Source organism: Elaeis guineensis, chromosome 7 (assembly GCF_000442705.2).
Source record: "Elaeis guineensis isolate ETL-2024a chromosome 7, EG11, whole genome shotgun sequence".
NCBI classification, from domain to species: domain Eukaryota; kingdom Viridiplantae; phylum Streptophyta; class Magnoliopsida; order Arecales; family Arecaceae; genus Elaeis; species Elaeis guineensis.
The window spans coordinates 90,579,525-90,586,391 of record NC_025999.2 but is presented as its reverse complement, the minus strand read 5'-3'; positions in this window follow the sequence as shown (position 1 = coordinate 90,586,391).

The following is a 6,867-nucleotide window of genomic DNA, read 5'->3' as shown; positions in this document are numbered from 1 at the left end:
CAATGTTGAGGTCAATGTAGCCGAGGGGAGTTGACGTTGGTTGAGTGGTTGAAGGTCCCAAGGTGAAGAGATAGACCTTAAAAAAGAAAAAAAAAATTCTTACCGGAAGTTTTTCTGATGGGGATCTTCCAAAAGCTTAAATCAGTTGAAGATTAAATAAAAAAGAGAGCGAGGGGGTTGAGACTTTCATGTGCACCATTTTCCTTGCTTTCCTTTATTTACATGGGGAGGTCAACGGCAATTTTCGTCGTGAGTGGCGGCCATTTCCACTAGGATTGCGCACATAATGGTCATATGCGTCGTGGTTGGCAATTAGCCGAAATGGGCAATGATAACCCACAGAGCTATTTTGGATGCCTTATCGGCCAAGTCGCAGGCGGCTAAGGATCCTGGACATAACTATCACCAAATATCAAGGGTGGACGTGATCGCACCTTCAAGTCATCTACGATCAAAGTAACTAGGTCAGTAGTCTCAATCCGAGTTCTCCTTAATACGAATTGAGATTAGGCAGAATATTTACTGCATCAATACAGGCTCCCACGCTTCCCCGACGGGCACTATATTGATACGTGGGATCTATTTGCCACTCGTATTATCCTTATGTCCTACCAAACCCTAATTGTCTGCCATGAGAGATTGATGTATTCAGGAGGGAGGACTGACCATAGAAAGCACTCCAGCAGGGGTTTAGGTTGCATCTTTCACACCAAAAATTGATTGATCTTCTTTCATGATATCAATCATTAGATTACATTTTACACGACTTCCAAAAAATGACAAATTTCTTCATTCCATCCGCAACACAGATGATGAATTTGATATTGTGCTCTAAAACACATACAAAATATGATCCAATGATTGATATCATGAAAGAAGATCAATCATTCTTTCACATAAAAGATACAATCCGAACCCCTCAACTATTGGTACATCCTAATTAAATCAGCACCATGATGCCATAGTGGATGGTTAATCAAATTTTAGTTCACAGAGGCATCAGCCACATAAAAATTTTGATGATAGATTTGAGTCTATATCTTCCAAACATCATGTCTAGTAGCATCTTTTTTTAAATTATAGTCCACCAAATGAAAATGATATTTCCAAATATCATACATTAGTACGTGCAAAGTAACAAAAATAAAAAGTATTTGATGAAGTGGGTGCTGTCTCTATTGGCCCCATTTTTTTTTTTGGTTTAGGCGGCAAATATTCTATACTTGAATATTGGATAGGACATTCTCATTATTCGGTCAGGAATAATTATTAAAGATATAAATTGAGGGTTGCTTAAGTTTTGACAATCTTTTGCTTAACAAATAAAAGTTACACATTTGATTCTTGGACGGTGCACTCCAAAAAAATCTAAATTTAAATAATTATATTTGAAAAGAATCTCTCTTCCACTAAAAATTACACATATAAACACACACACACACACACACACACACACACACACACACACACACACACATATATATATATATATATATATATATATATATATATATATATATATATATATATATATATATATATATCCACAAAATGATACTCAATTACTGAAATAATTAATTATTAAAGTATTTTCGATGGAAATCCTCCAACGCTCAAGTTAGTTGGAGATTGGAGTATAATGGAAGAGAGATAGAGATCAATGAAAGAGTGGGAAGGGCTCGAGACTTATCTAAGTGTCCTCTATTTTCCTCTATTTATATGGGGAGGTTGATGGCCGTTTTTGCAGTGAGCAGTGATCATTTCCATTGAGATTGCGCATATGATGATCGCATGCATTACTATTGGTAATTAGCTGAAATAGGCAATGATAACTAGCATGGCTATTTTAGATGCCTTATCGGCCAAGTTGTAGGTCGATAGGGATCCCAGATATAACTATCATTGAATATGAATGGTGGGCATGATCGTAGCTCAGATCATCAGTTGAGGTAACTTCGTTGGTAGTCCCAATTCGGATTCTCCTCAGCATCAATGGAGATTAGGTGGAATATTTATCGTATCGGTACGGGCTCCACACCTCCATGATGGTCACTATATTGATATGTGGGATCCATCTGCCACTCATATGATCCTCATGCACCAACCAAACCTTAATTATCTGCCATGGGAGACTGATGCACTAAATAAGGACTGATAATGGAAAACACTCAAATAGGGGTTTGGGTTGTATCTTTTGCACCAAAAAATGATTGATCTTCAATCGTGCTATCAGCCATTGGATTATATTTTATATGACTTTCAAAGAATGATAAATCTTTTCATTTCATCCACAATACAGATCACGAAACTGATGTTATGCTATAAAAGCCATACAAAATGTGATCCAATGAATGACATAACAAGAGAAGATCAATCATTCTTTCGTATGAAAGGTACAATCCGAACCCCTCAAGCAGCATTCGTTTATAAATGCTATGGATTTACTAAAGTGTTGGCAGATCCTAATTAAACCAGCACCATAATAACATAGTCGATGGTTAATGAAATTTTAGTTGACTAAGGCTTCCACCATATAAAAATTGTGACGACAGATCTATGAGTCTATATCCTCCAAATATCATGTCCAGAGGCATTTTTTTAAAAAAAAATTATAGTCAACCAAATAAAAATGACATTTCCAGATTTCAATATTATATGTGCAAAATAACAAAAATAAAAAGTATTTGATAAAGTTTAGGCAGCAAATATTCTATATTTGAATATTGGGTAGGGCATTCTCATTATTCGGACTGGAATAATTATTAAAGATATAAATTGGGGGTTGCTTTAGCTTTGACACTCTTTTGCTTAACAAATAAAAGTTACACATTTGATTCTTGGATGGTGCACTCCAAAAACTCTAAATTTAAATAATTATATTTGAAAAGAATCTCTCTCTCACTAAAAATTACACACACACACATATATATATGAAAATATCTTTAATTTGATACTCAATTACTGAAATAATTAATTATTAAAGTATTTTCGATGGAAACCTTCTGGTACTCAAGTTAGTTGGAGATCGGAGTATAATAGAAGAAAGATTGAGATCAATGAAAGGGTGAGAGGGGCTCGAGACTTATCTAAGAGTCCTCTATTTTCCTCAATTTATACGGGGAGGTCAATGGCCATTTTTGCAGTGAGCAGTGGTCTTTTCCATCGAGATTGCGCATGTGGTGATCGCATGCACTACTATTGGTAATTAGCTGAAATAGGCAATGGTAACTAGCATGACTATTTCAGATGCCTTATCGGCCAAGTTGTAGGTCGATAGAGATCCAAGATATAACTATTATTGAATATGAAGGGTGTGTTAGATGTATGTCCTAGAAGTCAATATGGCTGATACATTGTAATAAATCTAAGGTACAATTTTGTACTTAATATATTGATATGATCAATTAAAGGATAATTTTTTTCATTCAAGTATGATATGTCCTTGAATCGATCATGGAATTAGTTTCGATATATATTCTCAAAGTATTGAAAATTAGAGATATGTATTTAATTTCTAAATACTTTCGGTCATAGGATCATCATGAAGACGGTGATAGATCTGGCTAGACTGACACACAAGTCGCTTTCTTTGGGATAGATGAGTCTTTGATCTACTGTGTAGAGACAAAGGGTGATGAGTGCGGATAGTTATTAGAGAACAACTAGTACTGAGCATGACCATACGAGAGATCACTTGAATTTCTATTCGATTGTCCATGATTATCTCGATGTTGTAGTTGTGTGACTGATCTTTTGACTTGAGATGGTACTGTTACTCGCAGTGAGGTTACTGAAGTTTGACTGACATATAAATATGGATCTCAATGAGCCATTATAGTAGATGTTGGCGACAATTGATCCACTGTAGGAGTGGGGTACACATCAAGATAGGATCTATCGATCTTGATAGAAAAGAGTAATCTTATGAGATTTGAAAGTTTAAGTCCAAGAGTCTGTAGCCATAGTAGTGTGATTGATGGAAAAAAATTTTTATAGAAGTCACAACTGGACTTGAGCTAATCGAATATATCATATGACTGATGTTGAGGTTTGATGATTTATTCATGACCCGTCATCTAGTCAGGACTCATGATAGAGGGACTGAATCACACATTAACTACACCTAGAGATTCATTTCAGTTCTATTGGGTTGCTACTACATAGTGCTAGGTGTCACTGGTGGATTATGAGAGCTCACTAGGATTGTTCTGGATCGACAATCCTTACTAAGTTAAAGTAAAATTATTCCGATCCATTGAAAAGAGTTTCAATGATACAATGATAAGAGATCATTGTATATCTCACTACCAGATAGAATTGAATCTATGGAGTCACACAACAAAGAGATTAGGGCTGAAATTAATAATTGAGCTTATGAAGTATCAATTGGATTTAGAGAAATTCATTAGGTTCATGATAATCTTGTTAGCATATGATTGGATTCAATTCTTTTTTCAGTTGGGATTACTTATTTGATAAGATAATTCTAACTTAATTACCTGCTAATAATCTACATGAATAAGATTCATGGAACTCTAATTGTTGAGTGTCCAAGGTGATGGATCAAATTAATTAAGGATGCAAGTCCCTAATTAATTTTCATGATAGTTATTCTTGGACGCTACCTTGATTTGATCAAGTTGGGCATGTCCATTGATTAGAGGGCTTTTAGTTCTCTTATGAGTCGTCTCTTGAGTGTATTTTGGGATGTCTTATTATGGGTGCAAGAGCTTCAATTGTTAGCGCCTAAAAGGATTCCTAATCTAAATTGAATAACTTAAGTTATAAGGATTCCTAATCCAAGTAGGATTTGTATTATGAGATTGAATAGGATTCAATCCTTGTGCCTATGAGATCTCCCCTAAGGTCCTTAGAGCATCCAAACCAGTAACCCCACATGTCAAAAGAGAAGTCCCACGCCTTCTCTTTCTCTCCCTTTCTCTTCCCTTGGGCATCCCACACTCCCTTTCTCTTGAGACACGCGTCCCAAGGAGTCCCACGCTCAAAGGCTGTTGGGTGCTTCTTTCTTACTGGTTTCTAGCATCTGATAGCAGTACATAGTAAGGAGAGAAATTCTAGAGAAGAGAAGAAGAAGAAGATCAAAGAAAGAGATTAAGCGTTGATCGCGATTCAGATTTCGTTCAGATTCAGCAAACTGAATTTTGGAGAACAAAAATTCAGATTAAAGATGACTATTTCAGACTGATTCTAAGTGGATACTCGTAGAGGTCGGATATTTGTGCGGCTAAGAGAGAACTTCTTCTCTTCTAGATCCAAATTTGAAGAAAAAATTGCGAAACAGATATGTGATTTAATCACAATCTGAATTTCAGCATATATTAATTTCAGCATATGAGATAGATCTATATGGTTTTATGTTTTCATGCATGCATAATTCAGATTAAAAGTATTTTAATCTTGTTCTCCACTGTGGTGTTTAGAAAATAAAGTTTTGAAATACATATGCATGCATCAAATCCCGAATTCCAACAGGATGGGCGTGACCGCGGCTTCAGATCATCCATAGTTGAGGTAACTTCGTCGGTAGTCCCAATTCGAGTTCTCTTCAGCATCAACTGAGATTAGGCAGAATATTTACTACATCAGTACAGGCTGCCACACTTCCGTGATGGCCGCTATATTGATATGTGGGATCTATCTGCCACTTATATGATCCTCATGTACCAACCAAATCTTAATTGTCTTTCATGGGAGGCTGATGCACTAAATAAGGAGGGTTGATAATGGAAAATACTCAGCTAGGTGTTTGGGTTGTATTTTTTGCATCAAAAAATGATTGATTTTCATTCATGCTATCAACCATTGGATTATATTTTATAAGACTTTCAAAGTATGATAAATCTCTTCATTTCATCCACAACACGGATCATGAAACTGATGCTATGCTATGCTATAAAAGCCATGCAAAATGTGATCTAATGAATGATATAATAAGAGAAGATTAATCATTCTTTTATGTGAAAGGTACAATTTGAACCCCTCAAGCAGCACTCATCTATAAATGCTATGGATTACTAAACTGTTGGCAGATTCTCTAATTAAACCGGCATCATAATAACATAGTGGATGTTTAATGAAATTTTAATTGACTAAGGCTTCCACTACATAAAAATTATGATGACAGATCTATGAGTCTATACCCTCTAAATATCATGTCTAGAGGCATCTTTTTTTTATTTTTTTTCCATTATAGTCAACCAAATAAAAATAATATTTTCAGATATCAACATTATATGTGCAAAATAACAAAAATAAAAAGTATTTGATGAAGTTTAGGCGGCAAATATTCTGTACTTGAATATTGGATAGGGCATTCTCATTATTGGGACCGAAATAATTATTAAAGATATAAATTTGTGGTTGCTCCTGTTTTCACACTCTTTTGCTCAACAAACAGGAGTTATACATTTGAATCTTGGATAGTGCACCCTAAAAATTTTAAATTTGAATCATTATATCCTCCCAGTATCTCTCTCCCACTCAAAATTACATACATGTATACATATGAAAATATCCGTAAAATGATAATCAATACTGAAATAATTAATATCTTGTTATTTCTAACATGATTAAATGAAAATCTCTTGGAAGATTTGGACCTTACATGGTAGATATATGCCATCTCCTTTCTTAAATCCACAGCAAACCGTTCCTGGCTCATCAACCATGCCATATCCAGAATTAATCGGAGATTATGTGGAGGCTAAGAATGGATGACAGACGGAATTTATATTCAGCCCCGGACAGCCAAAGTCCATCCATGCGCGACAAAAGGCGTGCAAATGACCCCACGCACCATTAACTTTATTTCAAATCCTTCTTCTCTAGTGAAAATTGACAGTCCAC